Below are 12,966 nucleotides of genomic sequence, written 5' to 3' on the forward strand. Positions count from 1 at the left end.
GCTGCCTTAGTATATTGCAATCATGTGTCATTTCCCCCTCTGATTGTTTGCTGTGTTTGAGGTTGGAATATTTCAGCTTGCTGTATGACCTGGCTATAGCTGCCAGCCAGGTATACCCTGTAGATAACTGATAAATTCCTAAAGTGGTTGGATTGTCAGTGAGCCCTTCTGAATGATTACATTCTGAAGCATATGCCATAATGAAATAATCAGTAAGCCTATTGTTTAATACAAAATACGATGGAACTTACGTGAACTGGTAAAGATCTGTCTTTTATAAATTATCCTGGATTATTTAGAAATTCTTTGAGTTCTTTAATTTGTCATTGAAACTCAAGTTTTGAAGGAGTCTTTGGAAGTTGTTAGTGATTTGGCCGATTTTATGAATGGATTTTGCATTAACAGGAAGATTGGAATGACGTGTGGCTGGGTTAATTTCCAGAACCTTCTCCCTCCTTTCCTTTTAAATTGAATAGTTGATTTTAAGAGTTTACTTTGTGCTGGTTCCTAAAATCAAAGACTGTGTATAGTATGACATCCATCTAAACTAGAGAAGGATTAAAATAGGCCAATATCCTCTTTCTTTTGGCTCTGAGGATGGGGAAGTGGGTTGGTTCAGATGAATGAGGTAAATCGTACTCAGTTAAGACTAATTTTAGGATTCTTCTAAATTGTTTTTGTCTGCTATTAACTTTACGGGTGAAACTGCTGTAACTTAGTTTAAATTTTAAAGTTAATAGGAAGAACACTCAAATATTTACTGGTAATTGCTTAGAGCTGCAAGTCTGATCCTGTGGATTACAAAATGCATTCCCTCTCTCTGCTATAACTCATCACTGCATTTATTTTGTAGCTGTGCATATTCTGCCCACCTTGTTTGTCTTCACTGTAAGTTTAAAATAAGATATTTCCAAGGAAAAGCTTCAGTGGTGATAGTTTCTTAGCAACTCCTATCTTTATCCTCTTACTTTGAGATAGTCATTTTTTTCGTGTATATAATTTCCTAAGTTTCAGATTTAGTATCTGTTATTTCCCAATATGTTGGTTACCAGAACATTAGAATTTCCCTAATTGCTTGTGGTGAGTATTATAGAAGTTCTGGTTAAATTACAATTTAAAGCATTGGAAAAGTGCTTTGAGCATATGTATGTTTATGTTTAGGAGCAGATCATTTAAAAACCATTCGCAAGTTTTGGTTTAATATTTTTTCCGTTTGTTTTACTGACTGTAATTTAGAATAAAAGCTTTTTGTTCTTGTATTTAACCCTTTTTTATAAGCAGCTGAAGACACCATATTTAACTCTAGATCTCAGTTATAGGGAAAGAGCTGCGTTGATCTTGCGTAAGATATTCTCATACTTTGAGGATTATTAGTACAATCCCCTTTTTATTGTGTTTGAGTTAAATCTGCTATAAGGGGAAAATTACAATTCTTAAACATCCTTGTTTTTTAATTTGAAGATTCTTTAACAGATCACGGCAAAGTTTGTTATAAAACTGTTGTGGTGTCTTCAAAGACTTGATAAAATACATGGAGAGAGAAATGGTCCGTTTGTATTCTGTATGTCCATTAGTTGCCAAAAGGAATGGGGCTGAGATTAAACTTGTTTCCGTTCTCCTTCGTATGGATCTACATCCCCATGTTTAACTGACAAAGTGAGGCTCAGTTGTGTGCTGTAATGTCTTATTAAAGAAGATATTAAAGAAAACTAAACTAGTCTAGTGTCTTCTACGTTTTAGGACTTTTCATATTGCCTCTTCCCATTTTTTTTTTTATTTCTTAGAATTGTCTCTTGAGTGTAGAGCTCGGTAGTTCTAAGGGTGGCAAGAGGTTTCTTTCATTTCTCATTGCTTCCTCTGCAGTCTGTCTATTTTGGTTCTATAGAATATTTCTTAAGAATGAAAGGAAAAATCTTGCTCTGAAACCTTGCTGTATAGAATAAGTGTAAGTTGGAAGTGGGAAGTAATTGGCTATTAATATAAAAATAATACTGAAGTGAAAAATGGTTAGGTCAGTTAATTGAATTGAATGGATGATAAGTCCTTAATGACATTGACTGAGATTTGAGGTAATGCTTTTGGTTTTATATTAAGATACTGTATAGCTAATTAATCACATCATAATTCAAACCGGAGATGTATGTAGCATGAATAAAATAGAATTTACCAACACTACTATTTTACCAAAAAAAAACCCCTTGTTTTTTGTTTTTATTCATATGTGGAATATACTGTACCTGTTTTGAAATGTGGTTAATGTAGAGGCCGTTTTCTATAATACAGTGATCAACCACAGTCCAAACTATAACTGAAATACCATATTTAAATTACTGGATCTGAATCAATTCATTTGTGCTAGATTTTTCATTTTGGGGGGAGTTTTTGGTCTGGTTTGGTTTTGGTCAGAGATATATACTTTTTAGAGTGTATAGCAATGAAGATCAACACTAGGGGGTTGTGTTTACTATGACTTTACATTCTGAAATCTCTCAGGGTAGCTTAATTTTATGTATTGTAAAAGTTTCAGAAAAATCTTAAGCGCTTCCAATGTGTAGATTTACTAAAACATCTGTCTACTTAACTGAGAAAATAGATGTGTTATTCATAAAACTTCAACCTGTCGTTATTAATTGTGGATTACCATATTAAACTGAAAATTAAATGTCTTCTATTTTAAATGTTCTTTGGATAAGCTGTTTGCTGAGTTACCATCCTTTGGGGATTTTTTGTTTGTTTTTGTTTTTGAATGGCCATTCTGTAGCTCTAATTTTTTGTACATAATATGGCTCCAAATTAAAATCTGCGCATATAGAGACAGACTTCCATCATTTATTTATGTCCATATGGGCATATTTACAGTGTGAAGTAATTATGCTAAAATCATATTACTTTCTAATCATTTATGTAGACAGCGTGGTTGTTTCTATACATGTTATTATTAATAATGGCTTAGGTTTTTGTAGACTAAGTACCTCCCTTTATTACTACCTTCTGTGTTGCAAACTTCAGAATGAGACTTGCATTTTGGATTCTATTTTACTAAAATTTAGTTAGTAAGAAGGAGGCCATCATAATATATCCTCTAACAATATAAGTGTTTCTCAAAATGAGGCTTATAGCTAGGGTAACCATACATCCTGGTTTGCCAGTGTTTCTCAAAATGAGGCTTATAGCTAGGGTAACCATACATCCTGGTTTGCCAGAGACAGTCTTGGTTTAAATATTAATTTAAATATTAAATATCAAATTAATATCAGATATTAAGGTGCCTCATTATAAATCTTAATATTGCCTCCTTTTACTCACACATGTCAACCAGTTTATAGCTTATAGCTGAAGTGCTTTTTTTTTTTCTTTGTGAGGAAGATCGGCCCTGAGCTAACATCTGCCAATCCTCCTCTTTTTGCTGAGGAAGACTGGCCCTGGGCTAACATACATGCCCATCTTCCTCTACTTTATATGGGACGCCGCTACAGCATGGCTTGCCAAGTGGTGCGTCAGTGCGTGCCCGGGATCCGAACCGGCAAACCCGGGGCTGCCACAGCGGAGCACACGCACTTAACCACTTGCACCACTGGACCGGCCTCCCTTGAAGTGCTTTTTTAAAATGTAGATTTTTTAAAAAATTCTATGATACTCAGAAATTCTTACTCATTACATGGGAACATGTGATACTGGTAAGGTTTTTCTTTTAAAGGCAGTGAATCTATTTTTATTTAATTTTTTTTTTATCCTACTGAGACTTAAAATATCTGGCAAAAGGCACTAGAGATCAAATTTTGAAATGCCTTTATTCACAGGCTTTCATATAAATGTTACATTGTTTGTGCCAAGCTGTTCAGATTTTGTTTGCTGATCATCTTTTCACCCAAAGGACGTATGGAGAACGGCCAGTTGGGATTAGAGGTACTGACTATTAGTTTAGAACACTTGTGCTGAGGAAGGAAGGGAAATCTGCAGTATTGCCTGCAAGTTAGATGTCCTCTGGGCTAATAGTATTGAAAACTTAGGGCAAGTCTTTTGATTTTGATATAGGATGCTTCTATGTATTATTTGATCTGGATCTCTGAAATTTTCTTTTTTATGAACTCTTAATTTTGGAATATTTTTAGACCTACAGAGAAGTTGTAAAGGTACTACAAGAAAGTTCTCGTATTGCCTCTCCCAATTTCAGTTTACCCTGATGTTATAATCTTATATTACTGTGCTATTCTCTCAAAACTAAGAAGCTAGCATTGATGTGTTACCATTAACTCCATTTTGTCTATTAATATCCTTTTTCTCTTCCAAGATCCAATCCAGAATGCCACATTGCATTTAGTTGTCATTTCTCTTTGGTCCCTTGTGGTCTGTGTTGATTTCTCAGTTTTCACCTTGTTTTTCGTGACCTTGACAGTTTGGAGGTGTATGGAGGTATGTTGTAGGATGTCCCTTGGTTTGGATTTGTCTGGTGTTTTTCTCGTGATTGCGTTGGGGTAAAAGGTTTTTAGAAAGAAGATCATAGAGGTGAGGTGTCCTTGTTATCACCTTATCTTGGGGGTGAATGATCCCCACATGACATTACTAGTGATGTTAGCCTTCATCGCTTGGTTAAGATGTTATCTGCCGAGTTTCTCCACTGGAAAGTTACTATTTTTTCCTTTCTGTATGCTATTTTTTCAAAGTAAGATCAGCCCTTACTCAAGGGGAGTGGAGAGTTAGCTCCATCTCCTGGAGGGGAAAGTATCTATGCGTATTATTTGGAATTCTCCTATAAGGAAGACTTGTTTCTTCTCCCCACTTATTTATTCATTTATTTATATGCATATGGACTCATATTCCAATACAGCCACGTGCTGCATAACGATGTTTCGGTCAACAACAGACCACGAGTACAAGGGTGGTCCTGTAAGATTAGTACGGTATAGCCTAGGTCTGTAGTAGGCTATATACCATCTAGGTTTATGTAAGTACACTTTGATGTTCACACAATGACGAAATCGCCTAACGATGCATTTCTCAGAAGGTTAAGTGGTGCATGACTGTACTATGTTATTTATTTATTTAAATTATTCCAGCTTTGGCTATTGGGAGCACTTTCACATTGGCTCCTGTGTCCCTTTGACTTGCCCCATCCTTTTTTGAGCATTTTCTTTCTTTTAATACTACAACACGCTCCAGGCTTATCTTATATTTTCCCTGCCCCAGCCCTAGAGTGAGCCATTTCTCCAAAGAGCCCTGATACCTTTTATTGGAGAATGGTATTTAGAAACCAAGATCTGGGCATTGAGTATGAGGTCTGTCTTTTTTTTTAATTATGATATGTTGAACTTTTCTCCACCATTAGCTAATGTTATTTGAAGGTTATAGGAAAGAAGAGTATCCTAATCCCAGGTCTTTAGAGGGTTTAAGTCACCAACATGTTTATTGAGAATAATATATGTGAAGTTGCTTTATAAACTGTAAAGCATTTTATGAGAGCAATTTGTTATTATAAAAAAAAAATAACAAAAGTCCCTAATCTTTGTAAGTTAGAATGCATTTTAGAGGATAATGCATACATTTGTTTACATAATTTTAGTCTGTATGGTTAAGTGCTTCGAGGGTTTTATAGACAATAACTTCTATAGGAATATACAGGAGGGAGATGACTTGTGGGTTGGAGAGGTTGATCTGTGCCTGGAAGTATGGGGAGTCAGCTGGGGGAGGAGTAGGAGTGAATAGGGGAATCAAAGTGAAGATGGCTGAGTGAGCAAAAGTTCAGGCAATTTCATAAAGTTTCTTTGAGAGAAAGTGAGTAGGCCAGCCAGAGCATAAGGCTTGTGAATAAGAGCCTTTGAGCCCATGGATAAGAGTGGGGAGTGATCATTAGAATGGGACCAGATTGTGCAGTGCATGCACACTGCAAGAAATAGTTCAAATTACTCCTGACTCTGGTGACCCTTCCAGGGTTTATGGACAGAGAAGAGACATGATGCTAGGAAGATTAATCTTTGAACCAGTGGAGTATTCTGTTGGTAGTGTTTTGATAGAGATCTTCTTACAACCTCTTATACTTTCCTTGTTTTTTAACCAAATGTACTGTCCATAATTTAACTTTTGATAATTCAGGGTCTTTATGAATGCAGACTTAGAGGCAAGAATTTTGCTCTGCAGTAATGCAGTGGTATTGCTAGGGCCCAAAGAGCTGTATCTATGGGTGTTTACCTCTGCACTAAATGGTCCCAGACTGCTGTGTATCTCTACATGATAAAAGTAATGCATTTTCATTATATATAAAAATTCAAAGGGGCCAGCCTGGTGGCATAGTGGTTAAGTTTTCTCGTTCCACTTCAGTGGTCTGGGGTTTGCAAGTTCAGTTGCTGGATGCGGACCAACACACTGCTCATCAAGCCATGCTGTGGTGGAGTCCCACATACAAAATGGAGGAAGATGGGCACAAATATTAGCTCAAGGCCAAATCTTCCTCACAAAAAAAAAAAAAAGAAAAAATTGTAAGATAGTATATTTGTGTAAAAAAAAAAATTTCAGAAAATGTAGTGAAGTTGAATTTTAAAAATTCACCAGGACAGAAACTTTTGGGTGAATATTCTCTCTCTTTCTCTCATACACACACGAGTACATAAAAAAATCTGTATTTTACGATGACACATACTTTCATGTAGTCATTTTTTGCATATTATGTTTTTGTACTTTGCCATTTCACTTAACATTATAACAAGTAGAGTTTTTTTCATGTTATAAACTTTGTGTATGTGAAATGTTTGTGGCTAGATAATGATCCATTGGGTAGATTTGCTGTAGTTTTTTTTTTTTTTTTTTTAACAATTCCTCTGTTGTTGGACATTTAGTTTTTTCTTTAATTTGTGCAGAAGGCTTTATTTCCACATTTTGAATTAAGCATCATAAACTTGTAAGGTCTTGCTAGGAGATATGTGATGAGATTCTGAAGAATGTATAATATTTTGCTAAAATAGAGAATGAGAGAAAAAACCAGAGTTGCAGGCTGGATAGCATAAGAGAGCAGGTTACACTTGACCAACAGTGTTTGAGTGTTATTGCATTACACCTTCCTTTGAATACTGGCACTTTTTCATGAATTTGGTAGCTTAAGCGAAGTGAATTAACTTGATTTGTAGTGGAGCCTGAACATTTTGATTACATTTGTTAACCATTTATAGTTCCTGTTTTGTGAATTGTCCATTACCCATTCATTTGTTGGGGTCTTCTAACCCCAACAATCTAAGATATTTAATCTGCCATCCACAATAAACTAGGAAGAAAACTAAAACTTGCCAGGGGACATCAGATAACTAGGGTTGTGAAACCCATAACTTATTTTACACAGTACGAAATTGTAGGCTCTATCTGCACTACTTGCTGGAAGTCTTCACTATCAGATAAATTGTAAAACCACAGTTTGCATTTAAGGCGTATTTTTTATTTAAGGCTAATGAAATTTGGTTTTGATTTTATTGATACCTGCCTGTTATGAGGCAATAGGAAAAGTAATTTTTATTAAGTCAGTTTAGCAAGTTACAGTAACAAAATAACCTTTCATGTTTCTAGATCTTATTTCTGATCTGCATTTTGTTAGGTTCTGTTATTTCATATTTCCATATATGGATTTTCATAAGTAGCAAAATAGACTGTATTTTAAGCCTTGCTTTGAATAACCAGGAGTGTTTCTGATAGGAACAGAATTCCTTAAGTAGGATAGAAGGTTGTAAAATATGAGAATTAAACCTGTAGTTGAATTGACCCAGTGAGAAAAATGGCAGTGTCTAAGTTCAAGTTTGGCTCTGCTTTTTCCTAGTTGAGTGAACTTGGACAGGTTACTTCATCTTTCTGAGCTAAGGTGTCTTCTGTCACATTATGAAATGCAGAAACTAATACCTACCTCAAAGGATTTTTCTAACTTAAGGAGTAAATGACATAATGAGTATAAGTACCTACCCAGTCACTGGTGCTCAGTGACTGTTAGCTTTCCTCCCGCTCTCTTCCTGTCCCCCATCCCTCTACAGAAATTTAGTATATAATGTGTCTAACACATACCCTTCTTATTTTTGCCTGTTTCTGCTTGTGCTTTTTCTTACTGAAATGCTTTCTTCTCTCCACCGAACCCCAGTCTCTTCCTGTGGAAATGCTACCCATTCTTCAAGGCTCAACTTGAATGCTGTGCTTTTTTTTCATGAAGCTCAGCACCTTAAAAAATGTGCTAACTGTGGGAAAGAGGAATACACAATAAAAAATATGAAACAAGGCTGCAAACTATAAAAAATAGTGTCATGAAACTAAGTTTTAGAAGGGCAAAGGTCATGAAAAGTAGTAAAGAAAAACGAGTTGTTTTCAGTAAGACAGTAACTACAAGGAGGGGGAGTTGGATAGCACTGCCTTAGCAACTTCTGTTTATTTGCCATGTATTTTGTAAAATTGAAACAAACCCAATGTGATGAAATGCTAAGAGGACATACGATTTTATTAGGTTTTCATTTGGCCTTGGTTAATTACAACTCAGAAGGCTCTAGGAATTTGCAAAATTTGATATTGTTAAGTCTGAACCACTGTCTTTCTAGGAAAGTGATAGAGATGAGAAGCTACCCACAAGACTAGAGAGGTAATTTGTCTTAAATTTTCAAAAAGCACAAAAGAGAATATTGAAGAATGCAGAATTGCAAATTTGCTCTTAGTCTCTAGGTAAATACATATATTATCCTTTTACTGTGAACCTCCCTTTTCCTCAGTTGGACTAATTTCATGTGTCATTTTATTTGTAGTCTCTTCCCCCAAACACATTTGTTTTCCTTGCAACAAGAGAAATTCTCCTGAAGTACAGTTCCAGTCACATCCCCTCCTCTGAAGCTGTGTGGTGTTCTCTATTACCCAGCAGATGAACACACACCCCTGGGCTGTGACTGACAAGTCTTCCACACTCTGGCCCCAGCATTAGCTTCCGGCCACCCACTTCTGCTGCCATATTTGATCCCATTTGCTCCTGCTAAGGTGAATTATTTGCTGTTGCCTGAGTGACTCTCACTAGCTTTTGGTGCCTCCACACAGTTTTTCTGCCTCTTAACTAGGGTGCCCTCTTTCTCCTTCCATTCCTTTGAGGCCTATCTCTTAACTTTTTCTGATATTCTTCAACCTAATAGGATTGCTTTTTCTAACTCACATAGCCACTTGGAGTAGTCTTTTATCTTTTCATCATTATATATTCTGTTCTTTTTTAGGATTCTTGGGAACAGGAATTATTTTTGTGCCTACTTGAATGTTTATGAAGGAGCATGCCACTGTTTATTATCTTTAAATGTAGGATTCCCTAAATTGCAAGAAACTATTCTCATTGCTTTTGTGGATTACTTTTTTAAAAACTTTTGGATTTACTTTTTTAGATTACTAAGATCATAAAGAGTGCTTGTTACAGGCAATGCCAAGTATATAGAATACTTTATAGTTTACAAAGTATTTTTTCTTTTTTGAAATGCATATAAATATACACTTGAAGAAATCAAGGGACAGCTTGATAATATACCTTAATTTCAGCAAGGCAGAGTAATCTATTATAATCATTATTTTCCTCCCCAAAACCCCAATACATAGTTGTATATTTTACTTGTAAGTCTTTCTTGTTCTTCCGTATAGGCCACCACCACAGCATGGCTACTGACAGACAAGTGGTGTGGTTCCGCGCCCGGGAACCGAACCCGGGCTGCCAAAGTGGAACATGCCAAACTTTAACCGCTAGGCCATTAGGGCTGGCTGTATTGTGATCTTAATAGCAATACAGGCAGTAGTACATTTGAGTGGACTTAAACTAGTTTTGAACTTCTATGCTGATATGTTTAATAGATGTGTGTCAGTCTGTCAAGTTCCATAAAGCTCTGTTCTGTCCAGTCTAAATAATTGTGTGTGTGTGTGTGTGTGTTAGCAGTTTACAGATGGCACAAAGTATGGAGGGAAGCTAATAGAAACTTACAATTCAGAAAGATTTTAGGCTGAAACACTGAAGTAAAACCAACAGGCAGTTCAAATGGCATAAATGTAAATCCATGGAGGGTTTATAAAAATTGCACTGCAGAGGTCCAAAATATGGACAGGAATACGTCTTGACATTTTTCATGTGAGAGCCAAGGTGTTAGTTTATTATAGAGCTTATTATGAGTCAAGCGTGATTTCTCTGTTTTAAAAGGTGAGAATGCAACCTTAGTTTAGGAGGACACACATTAATCACACAAAATGATCTTCATTCACTGATAGCCAGTTCTCATGTGAAATTGGTGTTTGATTCTGGGTGTCTTTGTTTTTGTTGTTTTTAAGTGAAACATTGCTTGGCTAGATTCTGTTCAATGGGGGAAGAGGGCTAGGATGGTGAGTAGACTGTAAACTGCATTCACAAGGGAGACACTTGGAAAGTTGCTGTGTTTTGTTGTTCTGGGGGCATATCTAGAAGCTATGGGTGGAGATTACCTCACTTAAGAAAAAGCATTACAATACCTGCATCTACCCAGTATCTGGATGGCTTGCCTTACGGAAGAGCATCTCTTCCCTCAAGTTCTTAGCAAAGAGGTTGCCTGATCACGTCTGGGACAGTGCGGCAGGGTTTCCTAGCACTTGGTGAGAGGTAAAGTAGATAGATTCCGAGATCCCTTCTCACTCAGCAATTCTGTGACATGTAATTCACAGTCCTGGAGGCACGTAGATAGTTCTATACTTTGAGCAAGTTTTAACATATAAACTGCTTGATCTTTGTCCTCATCTTTCTCAGATGCTTGTAAGTTTTAAACAGAATATTGAATCAGGATGGAAGTCAGGGTATCTTTTTCACGTTTGAACTTGATATATGTCTAACTATAGGGCATATTTGTGTTCAATCTTTTTAATAGGCTCCTAGGTGTCAAACTTAGTTTAGAAATGCTTCTTTTTGTCACCTGGCAAGTGGTATTGTAATAATGTAAGTATGGTTTAAGTCAGGACCATTCTTCATGTCAGTGGACTTCACACTTAAATTACAAAGTTCTGCTGTTAAAAAATATTCTTGACTATACGCTACTAATGTATTTATAAATTATATGCATGTACTTCCATTATAATTATAAAGCCTTCACAAAAAAAGACATTAAAATAGGATGAGATGAAAAGACATTCTAATATTTTCTTTCCACATCCCAGCGGGTCATCTTGCATTAGCACCTGGAACACATGCACCTCACCTTCGAAACCATTGCTCTCTGACATAGAATTGGGACCTTAATTTCCCTTTTTTTTTTTTAAGCGGAAGAGTTTCTAGCAACTTAGAGATGCATAGATCGCCATAAATCAGTAAAAGCAAATGAAAGGTATCAAGGGGCCATGCTGTGTATAAAACGTTCTGCAAAGCATGTACAAAGTGTTAGACACAGTATGCCCTTGAAAAAGTCGACTGGTAAAGGGTGTGTGGCAATGTTTTTTGAGTATTTAGCACTTAGAGTTTGGAACGTGATACTGGGACTTGAGAGAAGTCAGGGCTGAAGAGAGAGATTTGCATTAATATGCATAAAGATGACCTTTGAAATCTTAGAAATAGATGATATCTCTAAGGCAATATATAGTCAAAAGATACAGCTGAGTATAAAACTTTGGAAAGCCCTCACTTTTAGATGAGTAGAGAAGGAGCTAGGAAGAGAGCAAGCAGTCAAAAGGGTAAGAAGAGTACCAGGATAAGATGGACTTGCAGAAGACCGTGAGAAGGGTTTGAGCAAAGGCTGGGTAGTCGGGAGCATGAACTTCCATTCATTCACTGAGTGTCTGCTTTGTGCCAGTCTGTGGATTAAACACATTCTTAGCAGCATTGGTCTTCATCCCAAATGCTTCCCTAAGGTCAAGGGAGTGTTGTTTTAGGAAAACAGAAGGGGTAAAGGCTGGGTGGCAAGAGGAGCAGATGTCAACTGCTGACTTGAGAAGCAAGGTAGTGTCACATGGCAAGTGTCCATACCTGCAGTCACGGCTTCCTGCAGAGAGGCCTAGAGCACTAATGGCCAGGAAACCTGTTCGTGGTTTGGCAGGAGAAGTGCTCACAGTTTAAAATGTACTGTGAGGGTGTTCATTTTTTAGGCACAATAAGCTTAATTTATACTTAAAATGTTGGCATAAAATACTTAGAAATGATTAAATATGCCATATTTAAATATAGTGTCTTAACCTATGCTTTTCAGGGTTTTAGTCCTCAATGGTATCTAAAATTTACTAGCCTTTATTAAAGGTAACATGAAAATAGAGCATACCTTGAGTCACTCACTCAGTGTTGGTTGAAGAGGGAAATACTGACCTTGTGATATCCTTTCTGGCCAACAGTTTAAATCCTGAGATCCATTTTATTGTTTTAAGTCAAAAATGTAATAGTGGGTGTTTTCTTGAAAACATTCCTAGAAGTGAAATTTCTGGGTTAAAGGTATACACAAAAGCTTTCACAGTGGCTGTTGTTTGACATAGGGTACAAGGCCATGTGCCCGTGTGTTGCTTGGGGAAATGGTGGAGGAGCCATTCAGAAGCTCTTGATAGCCCTGCAAGGAGGAATTTTTTTTTTAAGTATGTTACAGTGCTTTTGTAAAGTGTAAAGCCCTTTGAGGGGTGGTGCAGTGGTTCTCTGAGATGGTGTGCAGTGTACCAGTGTGGGGTTTCCAGCTATGAATAGCAAGCTGTTAACTAATGATCATTTTAAAGTACCAAAGTGTGTAAACTGTTCTATAAATTAGAATGGATGGATTCTGGCTCTTCATGAGAGCACCACTTAGTATCATTTCAGTATGCTTTCTCGAGAGGGAGGGAGAGAGCTCCAGTTACAGCCAGCAGGTCAAGAATCACATGTATGACCCTAGATATGCCTATCTGTGTCATACCTGTGAATGTCAAATTGTATATGTATCATCGACAGGAGAAAAGACTTTAGAGTCACTGCTGTGGAGGAAATAGCATAGGCTTCTCAGCCAAGTGAACCTGGGTTCAAATCCA

Source organism: Ceratotherium simum, chromosome 23, assembly GCF_057802395.1.
Source record: "Ceratotherium simum simum isolate JZ-2026a chromosome 23, ASM5780239v1, whole genome shotgun sequence".
In the NCBI taxonomy this organism is placed as follows: domain Eukaryota; kingdom Metazoa; phylum Chordata; class Mammalia; order Perissodactyla; family Rhinocerotidae; genus Ceratotherium; species Ceratotherium simum.